Source organism: Monodelphis domestica, chromosome 6 (genome assembly GCF_027887165.1).
Source record: "Monodelphis domestica isolate mMonDom1 chromosome 6, mMonDom1.pri, whole genome shotgun sequence".
Lineage (NCBI taxonomy): Eukaryota > Metazoa > Chordata > Mammalia > Didelphimorphia > Didelphidae > Monodelphis > Monodelphis domestica.
In genome coordinates this window covers 109,911,196-109,923,555 of record NC_077232.1, presented here as the reverse complement: position 1 = coordinate 109,923,555, position 12,360 = coordinate 109,911,196, and the positions used below count along the sequence as shown (strand labels likewise).

Here is a 12,360-nt window from a genome sequence, read left to right as displayed (position 1 = left end):
ATTTTTCACTTTATTTCTTTAATGAATGTTTCTCTAGTGTAAACAATATGTGTCCTGTTTCATAACATGATGAACAGGGAAATACATACTATATGAAAATATAGGTAAATCTATATCCTATTACCTGCTTTCTTGGGGAAGGATCGGAGGAAGGAGAAAAAAAAAAGGAATGCTTGCTTTTTTAAACCCTTATCTTCCATCTTAGAATCATTTCTATGTACTGGTCTAAGGCAGAAAAATAGATAGGGTGTGGCAATTGCGAGTTGAATGACTTGCCCAGGATCACACAGCTAGGAAGTGTCTGAGGCCAAAGTTGAACCCAGGACATCCCATCTCCAGACCTGGCTAGTGAGCCACCTAACTATCTCTGAGACATAGATTTTGAACATAACTAATGTGAAAATTTGTTTCTCTTGGAGAAGCCTATTGATTATAATTTATTACTTATTTATTATGTCATATTATAGGATTTTAAAAAAATTTAAATGGTAACTCCAAAAAAAAAGGGGTGGGGGGAAGAGAAGCACTTATTAAGTACCTACTATGTGCCATAATTTGTGTTTAAGCACTTTAAGAAATATTGTTTCAATTATTACATGCTCATGTGTGTAGTGTGCTCTCACATGTGTACACACACACCTAGTTGATCTGGGATTTGTATAAGAATCTCATCTTTTTCTAGCCGCAAGAAGGCAACCTGGGGTTGTCAGCTTTTGTGCTAAATTTTTTTAAAAACCTACATTTTCTTAAAAATCATTACTATGTATTGGGTCCAAGCTAGAAGAGCAATAAGGGCTAGGCAATGAGCACTAAGTGACTTGCCCAGGGTCACACAGCTGGGAAGTGTCTGAGGCCAGATTTGAACCTAGGACCTCCCATCTCTAGGCCTGGCTCTCAATCCTCTGAGTTACCCAGCTGCCCCCAGAAGCTACATTTTTATGTATGCTATTTACTTGAAGTAGTCCCAAAAATTAACCCCCTCAAAAATACATCTACATTTGTGGAGAAGATTTGACCCCAAAGACACTGTGGCTTAGAGGGAAAAGAAAGGGAGCCATGAGCATGTTAACGTTTTTTAGCTAAACTATTGGCTTTCTAAGTGATGTAGATAATAGTAGCAACCACCTCTAGGCAAAGAAGTCCTGAGACAATGACCATCCAAAGTACTTAGAGCTCTCAGAAGGAAATTATGGTTTACTTCTGAATATTGGGTTTCATGATAAAAATGACAGTTTTGTTTTCTAAAGAATTTTGTATCCCTCAAATATTATTAATGAGGACTTTGGTTCCATGATCTATCAGTTCCCATTCCATTGAGATTTATAGGACCTGCCTCATCTCACTGACTCTTTGAATCCAAGCTGAAATGTCACTTTCACCCAGTAGCCCTTCTCCCTCTTTCTACTTTTCTGCCTTCCACTATTGTCCCTAAGAAACACTCTCTTAGCAAAAGTCCTGTTGCTATTTGCCTTCAGCAACCATGTGAGATGATCATTCATTCATTCATTTACTCAAAAAGGACATTTTTATGAGCCACTGTTCCAGAAACTAGGGGGGATGTAAAGATAATTGAGATATACTCCTTGCCCTCACAGGTTGTAATCTAATGAGGATATAACATATGCCCAAATATGAAAAAGTATGCAAGAACATGATAGGCAGAAAATGCTATGGATGGAAAGATAGAAGAAGTCACACTTATAGTTAACCTGTACAGAGTGCTTTAACTTCAACAAATAATGTCACATATTTCATCTCTTTTGCTCTTCACATTCACCTTGTGAGGGTGATATTATTATTATCCTCATTTTATGACTAAGGAAACTGAGGCTGAAAGATGTTAGGTGATTTGCCTACAGTAATAGAACTTGAAAGTATCTGAGTCTGATTCTAACTCAGGTGTTTATGACTCCAGGTCTACATTCTATCTATTGAGTCAACTATTGGATGCTTTATATTATACATAGAGGGGAGAAGGAGTAAAGATAAATCTCCCACTCAAATCCAAAAATTATCTTTCCTAGAATTTCCATGAGCTCCTGCTGGAATGAAGGATCCATCGGGTGGGCTTTGTGTTATTTTCTGGAAAGGCCTCTCATCTTATATCCCTGTGATGTGCACATACATATTTTCATGCCTCTTCCTACTAAGTCTTCCACAGGACAAGACTCCTAACACTCACACTTACTTTGTAGCCTTCATAACACATTAATAAGCACAAACATATTTAATTTAATTGTTTGATGTTTATGATTATGATACTGAAAGTCATCTTTAAGACAGTGCCCATCAATGAATCTGACAGCAAATTGACCCAGTCCTGGCTTAGGACCACTTTTATCTCAAAAACTATGCCAAGGAGGCACAGATGACTATAACCAGAACCACTGTTGACTAGTGAAGTGGAACATAAATCTATACTGTGCAGAGCCTGCATTATTATCCATTTTTGCATATCCCAAAGCACATAATTAGTGTCTTGCACATAGTAAATTTCCAAAACTGTTTTTTAAATGAATCATAATATGTTAATTGTTGGAAAGAAGCTCATATCAGCTAATCTTCCCATCTAATTTTTTCCATGAATTCCTTGTCCCACATCCCCAGTCATTAAGGGTTTAATTGTATACTTGCTCTAATGGAAGAATATATCCAAGAATTACCCAAAAGAAGAACAATCTGATATTTCCTCCTTATTCTGGAGCCAATATCTACCTCCATGTAATTTTTGAAAAAGCAAAACAAAACAATTAATCCCTACTCCTCATGATGGTCCTTTATATATTTGAAGGCAATCTTTTATATTCTGTATGAGCATACCTAATTTCTTCACTACAATTCAATCATCCTGCTTTTCCTTTCCTAGATATATTCTTATTGAATTCTATCCAAACACGTCTCTTTCCTTAAATACAGCAACCATTACTAAACAGACTAATTCAAATATGCTCTTACAAATAAAGAATATAATAAAGAACAATTACTTTGCATGATCTAAACACCCTACTTTAATTAATGAAATCTAATATTAAGAGGTACAAACATTGACTGCAGAGCTTTTTAATAAATAGACTTGACCAAGTAGAAAAAACAAAATCTCACTAAGGAGAATAAATCCTTAAAAATCAGAATTTGGAAAGTGAAAGCTTATGATTCCAAGAGATGGCAAGAAATTATAAGAGAAAGTCAAAAGAATTTTTAAAAATAGAACATGTGGAATATTTCATTGGGAAAAAAACAACTTACCTGGAAAATAGATCAAGGAGAAATAATTTAAGAATTATTAGACTACCTAAATAAAAATGAAGCCTAAACACCTCAAATTTCCAGAAATTATCAAGAAAACTCATTCAAATATTTTATATCCAGACAGTACAATAGAAATTTAAAAGGTAGTCAAGATGGTAGTGTAGAGGCAGTGAAAGTTCAGACCTCTGATAAACCCTCACCAATTAAAAACCAAATGATGCTAGGGAATTGAAAGCCATATCTAACAACAGGACAGAGCTAAGGAACCCTCCTGCTGGACTCAACTTAAAAGGTATACCCCCACAAAACCTGAATTCTAGAACACTTGATTTTAAGGGAAAGGAAGAAGAAAGGTCCCAGGATCCACCCCCCACCCCCGCAACCCACAGTACTTAGCCTCCAGCAGTGGCCTGAATCTCTTGGCAGGCAAGGGTGCTAGTCTGGAGGGAATACCTTGTGGGCAAAGCTGTGCCAGGCTCAGGGCTCCTAACATGGGTGGCTGTGAAGCAACTTGAGGAGAAACTCAGAGGAGGCAGCCTAGTCTCAGAAGTGGAGACACTCCATATTGCCCATTTCCCCCTGCCTGAGGTTTTGGCCTCAGGGCACATTCAGAACTCCAAGTTCAACTCAGCTAGGCTTAATTTCATCAAGTCTTCAGAGGGCAGGGAAGCTCAAACTCCAACACCCCTCCCCCACAGACTGCTCTGAGAGCCTCCAAGGGTGAAGACTAACAGAAAAGACCAAATCCAGTGATCCAGCACACAATGAGAGTAGCAAGAGTACAAGGAACTATTGGGGGGAGGGGTGGAATATGAGCAAACAACAGAAAAAGAAAAAAGAAATTACAATCAACAGCTTTTATCTAGGCAATAAACAAAGAACAAATGCAACAGAGGAGGATCAAGGAACACAAAGCAAAAACACAGAAACTCCAGTGAATTGGACACGGGCTTTGGAAGAACTCAAAATAAAATTCAAAACATAAGAGAGACTGAAGATAACTGGGAAAGGAACTTAAAAAGAAAGATAAGTCATCTGGAAAAAGAAGCACTTGAACTAAACAAGAAGATAGAGTCTTGAAAGCCAAAATTAATCAGCTTGAAAATGAGGCAAAGGAGATGAAGGATGAGGCAAAAAAAAAGAAAGATTAGGCAAAGGAGATGAAAGATGAGGCAAAGAAGATGAAAGATGACCTCCAAATAAAATCAGACCAGAAGGAGAAGGATAACTAAAATTCCAGGGATGAAATTCAGTCTTTAAATATCAGAATACAATAATTAGAAACAAGTGACTTCACAAAGCAGCAGGAAACTATAAAACAAAATCAAAAGAATGAAAAAATTGAGGAATATATGAAGCACCTCATTCACAAAACAGAAGACTTAAAAAATTGTTCCAGGAGAGACATCTTAGGAATCATTGGTCTACCAAAAGACCATGACAAAAGAAAAGGCCTGGACATCATCCTACAGGTAATTATCCAAGAAAACTGCCCCAACATTCTAGAACAATTCATTCTAGGAGATTGAAAGAATTCACAGATTGCCTCCTGTACTTTGTAACCATGACAATGTGGTTTGCTAAGATTGTAAATTGCCAAAACTGTAATGTTTTGGCCAAACTGTAAAGATTTATTTTTAGTATCTTGATTTAAAATCTAAAATTAAGTGGTTGCCATGGGAAAATTCCCAAATATGAAAATACCCAAGTCAGCTGGGTTTTATGGAGATTTTAGTTAATACAAATGAAGGAATTAAGTGAAGGAGAGAGAGAGATAGAGAAAATAGTAGAAAGGGCCTAGGCCAAATGGCCTAGGCCTGAGCCTAAGGGAGAGAGAGTCAGTCTTTATCACTTGCCAAAAGATTGTCTCCAGCAAGCTCCAGTCCTCCACTGAACTCCTGAACTCCTCAATTGAGTTCAATCCTTCTCCTTTTAAGGAAATTTTCTCTTATGTCATCTCTCCTAAATTTTCACATCTACCAATCACAGTAGACGCTTTTTCCCCCCAGGACTGCCTATTCCTAGTTCTTATCTTCTTTTGTTCTCACCTTCTCTGGTTAGATAAAATACTCTGAGTACTTCACACCTCTTTTGTTAAGCTTGCCTTTTGTAAGTTGCTTGACCTTTTAGTGATTAATTTAACCTTTATAGGTATTTAGCACCTTTTTGTATTAGATTTAAAATAGACCTAGCTTAAGGTCCTAGCTTTACTATAAGCATGAGAAAGGAATTTTTCATTGTTCAATAAGGAGTTTACAACTTTATCTTCCCCTAAGGCACTGTCTGAGTAGGGTGGAGTAATTTTAAAAGTTCTCAATACATTACTGATCTAGTACCTCCATTGTTAAAAATGGGGAATAGCTTAATCAAATCTTCTGAAGTACCGTCTGAGCAGTTTTAAGATTCACAACTTAATCCCCAACTGACAACACCCAGGAATGTTATAGCCAAATTCAAGAACTATCAGACCAAAGAAAAGATATTACAAGGTGCCAAGAAGAAGTCATTTAGATACCATGGAACCACAGTGAGGATAATGCAGGATCTGGCTGCAGCCATTCTGAAAGACCAAAAGGCAAGGAATTTGATATTCCAGAAAGCAAGGGAACTAGGTCTACAACCAAGAATCAACTACCCAGCAAAACTGACTATATTCTTACAGGGGGAAGAGTAGTCATTTAATAAACTAGAAGAATTCCAAGCATTTATAAAGAAAAGAGCAGACCTGAATATAAAATTTGATGCCCAGAGTACTCAAGAGAATCATCAAAAGGTAATTAAGAAAGGGGGGAAAACCAAAAACAAAACAAAACAAAAACCAAACTTTTCTTAAGCAATGCAATAAATTAAAATGAAACATATCCCTATAAGAAAAGAGGATATTGGAAACTCTTAAAAATTGTTATTATCACCTAGGAAACCAGAAGAATTATACTTAGTGGGAACAGTGACAAACTGTATAGGATGAGATGCAAAGACATAAATATGTATATGTATGTATGTATACATATATATTCAATGAGAGTTAAAAAGAGAATATTAAGAGAAATGTGAAAAGAAACAAAATGGGGTAAATTTATATATCACAAAGAAGTGCATGGTGGAAGGAGGGAAGAAGAACAGCAATACACTGGAAGGCTAAAGAAGTTGGAGATAGGAAATATTCAACTCTTACGTGCTTTGAAATTGACTCAAAGTAGAAAGAACAATCAAATACATTCAGGCAGAGAATTGATATGTGCCCTATGGGGAAGTAGAAGGGTAACAAACTGATTGGTGAGGAAGGAAGGAATAAAAGGGAGGGAGATGGTGGGGGTAGTTTAAACACAATGTAAAGAAAATAATAGGAGAATAAGAAGGGAGTCAGGCAGAAAGGGAAAATAAGGGTGGGAATTAGGGGGACCAATTAAAAACAAAACACTGCTATAGAAGGAAATAGTTAAAGAAGAAAGAGCAGGTCTAGGAGTGGAAATCAAAATGCTGGGAAATACACAGCTGGTAATCATAACTCTGAATGTGAATGGAATGAACTCACCCATAAAATGCAAGAGAATAGCAGAGTAGATTAGAAACCAAAACCATACTATATACTGTTTACAAGAAAGACACATGAGGAAGATAGACACATGTAGGGTAAAAGTAAGAGGGTAGAACGAAATCTATTGGGCATTACCAGATAAAAAGAAGGCAAGAGTTGTAATCATGATATCTGACAAAGCCAAAGTAAAAATAGATCTAGAGAAAAGAGATAGGGAAGGTAATTACATCCTGATAAAAGGTAGTATAGACAATGAGGAAATATGAGTACTCACCAAGCACCAAATGGCATAGCATCCAAATTTCTAAAGGAGAAACTAGTGGAACTCAGGGATGAAATAGATAGAAAAAGTATACTAGTGGGAGACATGAAATTTCCTTTATGAGAACTAGATAACTCAATCCAAAAAATGAATAACAATGAGGTAAGAGGAGTGAATGACATCTTGGAAAAAATAGTTAGTAGATATGTGGAGAAAAATATATAGGGACAAAAAGGAATACACTTTCTTTTCAGCAGCACATGGTACATTCACAAAGATTGACCATATATCAGGGCATAAAAACATTTTAAATAAGTGCAAAAAAGCAGAAATAATAAATGGAACCTTCTCAGATCACAATGCAAAGAAAATAATAATTAGTACAGGTACATGGAGAGTCAAATAAAAATTAATTGGAAATTAAATCATACAATTCTCCAAAATCAGTTAAAGAATAGATCATAGAAACAATTAATAATTTCATTGAAGAAAATGACAATGATGAGACATCCTTTCAAAATCTATGGGATGCAGACAAAGCAGTACTCAGGGGGAAATATATATCCCTGAGTTAATATATTAACAAATTAGGGATAGCAGAGGTCAATGAATTGGGTATGCAAATTAAAAAAATAGAAGGTGAAAACATTAAAAATCCTCGGGTGAAGACTAAATTAGAGATTCTGAAAATGAAAGTAGAAATAAATAAAAATGAAAGTGAAAGAACTATTGATTTAATAAATAAGAGTAGAAGCTTGTACTTTGATAAAAACAAATAAAAAAGACAAAGTATTGGTAAATCTAATTAAAAAAAGGAAAGAAAAAAACCAAATTGACAGTATCCAAGAGGAAAAGGGAGGGAGACCTCACCTCTAATGAAGAGGAAATTAAGGGAATCATTAATAACTATTATGCCCAATTATATGGCAATAAATATGGCAATCTAGGTGATATGGATGAATATTTACAAAAATATAAATTGCCTAGATTAACAGAGGAAGAAATAAAATACCTAAACAACCCCATATGAGAAAAAAAGAAATTGAACAAGCCATCAAACAACCCCCTAAGAAAAAATCCCCAGGACCAGAAGGATTCACAAATGAATTCTATGAAACATTAAAAAAAAAAACAACTAATCCCAATATTATACAAACTATTTGATGGAATAAGCAAAGAAGGAGTTCTAACAAATTCCTTTTACAACACAAATATGGTACTGATTCCAAAGCCAGGCAGGTCAAAAACAGAGAAAGTAAACTGTAGACCAATCTCCCTAATGGACATAGATGCAAAAATCTTAAATAGGATACTAGCAAAAAGACTCCTGCAAGTGATTAAGAGGCTTATTCATTATGACCAGATAGGATTTTTACCAGGAATGCAAGGATGTTTCAATCTTAGGAAAACCATCCACATAACTGACCATATTAACAAGCAAACCAACAAAAACCACATGATTATCTCAATAGATACAGAAAAAGCTTTTGACAAAATACAACACTCATCCCTATTGAAAACACTAAAAAGCATAGAAATAGAAGGGCCTTTCCTAAAAATAATAAACAGTATATATCTAAAACCATCAGCAAACATCATCTACAATGGAGATAAAGTAGAAGCCTACCCAATAAGATAAGGAGTGAAACAAGGACTCCTATGATCACCTCTATTACTTAACATTGTACTAGAAACACTAGCAGTAGCAATTAGAGAAGAAAAGGAAATTGAAAGTATTAAAATTGGCAATGAGGAGACCATACTATTACTCTTTGCAGATGATTTGATGGTCTACTTAAAGGGAATCAACCAAGAAGCTAATAGAAATAATCAACAACTTTAGCAAAGTTGCAGGATACAAAATAAAACCTCATAAGTCATCTACATTTCTATATATTTCCAACACATCTCAGCAGCAAGAATTAGAAAGAGAAATTCAATTTAAAATCACACTAGACAATGTAAAATACTTAGGAATCTATCTCCCGAGACAAACACAGTAACTATATGAACACAACTAAAAAACACTCTCCACTGTGAATCTTGAAATTTCTCAGACTTGTGAATGTTAAAAAATTCCCCATTGGAACTATTCCCTATTTTAAACAGTGATACTTAGATCTAAAAAGTGAGAACTCTACTTAGATCAAAAATGTGAAGACCTCTATTCCACCCATACTTAAACCTGCTTTAGGGGAAAAAAACTCCTTGTTGAACAATGAAAAGTACTTAAACCCATACTTAAGCCATGCCTATTTTTAGAACTAATACAAAAGTTTGCTAAGTACCCATAAAGGTCAAGCAACTTGTGAATTTACAAGGAACAAAGAACTGGGAAACTTACTCAGAGCTTTCCTGGTGTGAATTACTCAAAAATCCACACCTTCTTAGGTGTGGACTAAGAATGGTCTGTCCTTTGAAAAACGTCTACTGTGATTGGTAGATGTAAGAATTTAGGGGAGGTGACAAAGGAAAATTTTCCCTTTATAAGGAAAGGAAAAGCTGAAAAATAGGATCTCTCAAAAGACAGTCTCTAAGGAGGTTGTTGAGAGAAGGACAATCTCTAAGGAGGTCTCTCAAGGGAGGCTGACTCTGGCTGGAACTTCCTCTGGGGAGACTCTGTCCCTCTGAATCCTTGCTTGAACAGATCTTATGGTGAGTGATTAAGATATAAGGATTGACTGATCTTTCTTTTAGGGTTTAGGCCTGGGTTGGCCAGGGCTGCCTGGGCCGGCCTATTCTTTTCTCATTTATTTCCTTTTTTTCTCTCTCTCTTTCTTTAATCCTGCATTGTATTATTAATTAAAATCTCTATAAATCCCAGCTGACTTGGGTATATTTGAATAATTGGGAATATTTCCCTGGTGACCACCTTATATTTGATTTAAAAACAAAACACAGTAGTGAAAACATATTTTCTGCGGTCACAATTTACTCACCCACTCTTTTAGCAGCCACAAATTAAGTCTTCCACCATTTTAACTATTACAGTTTAAGGCTCCCACTCTTTTAAATGCCACACCACACAATTAAAACTAGATCTAAACAATTGGAAAAACATGGATTGCTCATGGGTAGGACAAGCTAACAAAATAAAAATGACAATCCTACCCAAATTAATTTACTTATTTAGTGCCATACCCATTGAACTTCCAAAAAACATTTTTTACTGAATTAGAAAAAAAATATAACAAAGTTCATTTGGAAAAACAAAAGAACAAGGATACCCAGGGAAATAATGAAAAAAAATGTGAAGGAAGGTGGCCTTGCAGTCCCAGATCTCAAACTATACTATAAAGCAGTGGTCATAAAAACAATATGGTACTGGCTAAGAGACAAAAAGGAGAATTAGTGGAATGGACTTGGGGTAAGTGACCTCAACAAGACAGTCTATGGTAAGCCAAAAGATCCCATCTTTTGGGACCAAAATCCACTATTATATAAAAACTACTGGGGAAATTTAAGACTGTATGGAAGAGATTAGGTTTGGATCATCATCTCACACCATACACCAATATAAATTCAGAATAGGTGAAGGACTTGAATATAAAGAAGGAAACTATAAGTAAATTAGGTGAACACTGAATAGAATACATGTCAGATCTTTGGGAAAGGAAAGATTTTAAAACCAAGCAAGAGGACTTCTGGGTAAACATGGTGGCAGTCTGGAAACAGGACTCTTCCTCTCCTCAGTACCTACCAATATAGTCTACCTCAAAAGACCAAAAAAACCAAATTCATATAAACAAAGGGACTATATGGTAGGGTGAAGAATGAAAGATACATGGGATTTGGGCATTTCCATACTATAAGGGGGTGAAAAAGCTCCCACCAAAACACCAGCTGATCTACCCACTCCCACCACACTTACAGAGTCAGAGTCAGAGCCAGCATGTGCTACAATAAGTGAGTGAGTGAGGGCCATCTCTGGATTGAGCGAGGGGAATCTCTGAGTCCTTGGCAGCTGACTTATACCTACTGAGTACCTACCACTAAGAGCAGCTAGACCTGAAAACCCAACAGGCTGAAGAACACAGACCATGGGTGCTTATAGGAAGATAGCACAGAGAAGGACAGCAAACAGCAAAAGCTGCAGAGATTTTAGAGTTGGCTTCAGGCAAAATCCTTGTTCCTTAATACTCTACATAGAGAGCCTGTCCATCTCACTCAGATTTCTGACTGAAGAGGGAAGGAAAAATCTCCACAGTGATGACAAACAGTGCCCAGGAACAACAACTTCCCACCACCAAGAAAAACAAGAAGGGGGTGACCGTGGAAAGTTTTTACAGAGGAAAAACCCAGGCTACAGAGGAAATAGAAGAGGAAATTGAAATAAATGCATGAACATCTTTCAAAAATGGAAATTGTCCACAAGCCCTTGAAGAATTTAAATTGGAGCTTATAAAAAAGATGGATGCCTTCTGGTAAGAAAAGTGGGAAATAGTTCAAAGAGAAAATAACAGTTTAAAGGACAAGAACTCCCAATTGGAGAAACAGCTGTAAGCCACGAAAAGCAGGATAGACTAAACCAAAAAGGAAAACCAGTCTTTAAAATCCAGAATTAGGCAATTAGAAGAGAGTGATCTTGCAAAACATCAAGAATTAATAAAGAACAGTCAAAAGACTGACAAAATAGAAGAAAACATAAAATATCTCAGTGACAGATCAGGAAAACATATCATGGAGAGACAATTTGAGAATCATAGGTCTCCCTGAAAAGCCAGAAATAGAAATCTTTACATCATACTACAAGAATGTATCCAAGAAAACTGCCCTAATATTCTTGAACAAGGGGGAAAAATAGACATCAAGAGAATTCATAGAACACCCTCTACACTAAATCCTCAAAAGACAAGATAAAGAGAAAATTCTACAAGAACCCAAAAAGAGACAATTCAGATACCAAGGAGCACCAATCAGGATTACACAATATCTGGCAGCTTCCACACTAAAGGACCACAAGGCTTGGAATATGATATTCAGAAAGGCAAGAGAATTCGGTCTTCAACTAAGGATCACCTATCCATCAAAACTGACTATATACTTCTAGGGGAAAGTATGGGCATTCAACAAAATAGATGATATCCAAGTATATGTAAAGAAAAGACCAGAACTAAATGGAAAGCTTAATATCCAAACACAAAGATCAAGAGAAACATGAAAATGTAAATAAGAAAGAGGGAAAAGGGGAAAAATGTTTTTTATTCAAACTTTCTTCTTTAAGGGCTTCCATAAGATCAAATTCTTTATATTAATATATGGGATAAATGTTATTTTTAACTCTCAAAAATTATATTCACTATTAGAATTA

At 35.8% G+C, this 12,360-nt stretch overlaps 1 protein-coding gene across 16 annotated transcripts in view; it reads right to left on the bottom strand.

Moving 5' to 3' along the window:
- Positions 1–12,360, bottom strand: part of LOC100012556 (sodium-dependent phosphate transport protein 2B-like) — a 91,519-nt gene that overhangs the window by 63,274 nt on the left and 15,885 nt on the right. The window contains exon 1 of one of the 16 annotated variants that reach the window (XM_056802493.1): positions 4,611–7,642. The exons of the other annotated variants lie outside the window; for them this stretch is intronic. The gene's annotated coding sequence lies outside the window, so the exon portion shown is untranslated. Of the gene's footprint in view, positions 1–4,610; positions 7,643–12,360 lie in introns of those variants that run through there. 16 annotated transcript variants of the gene reach the window in all.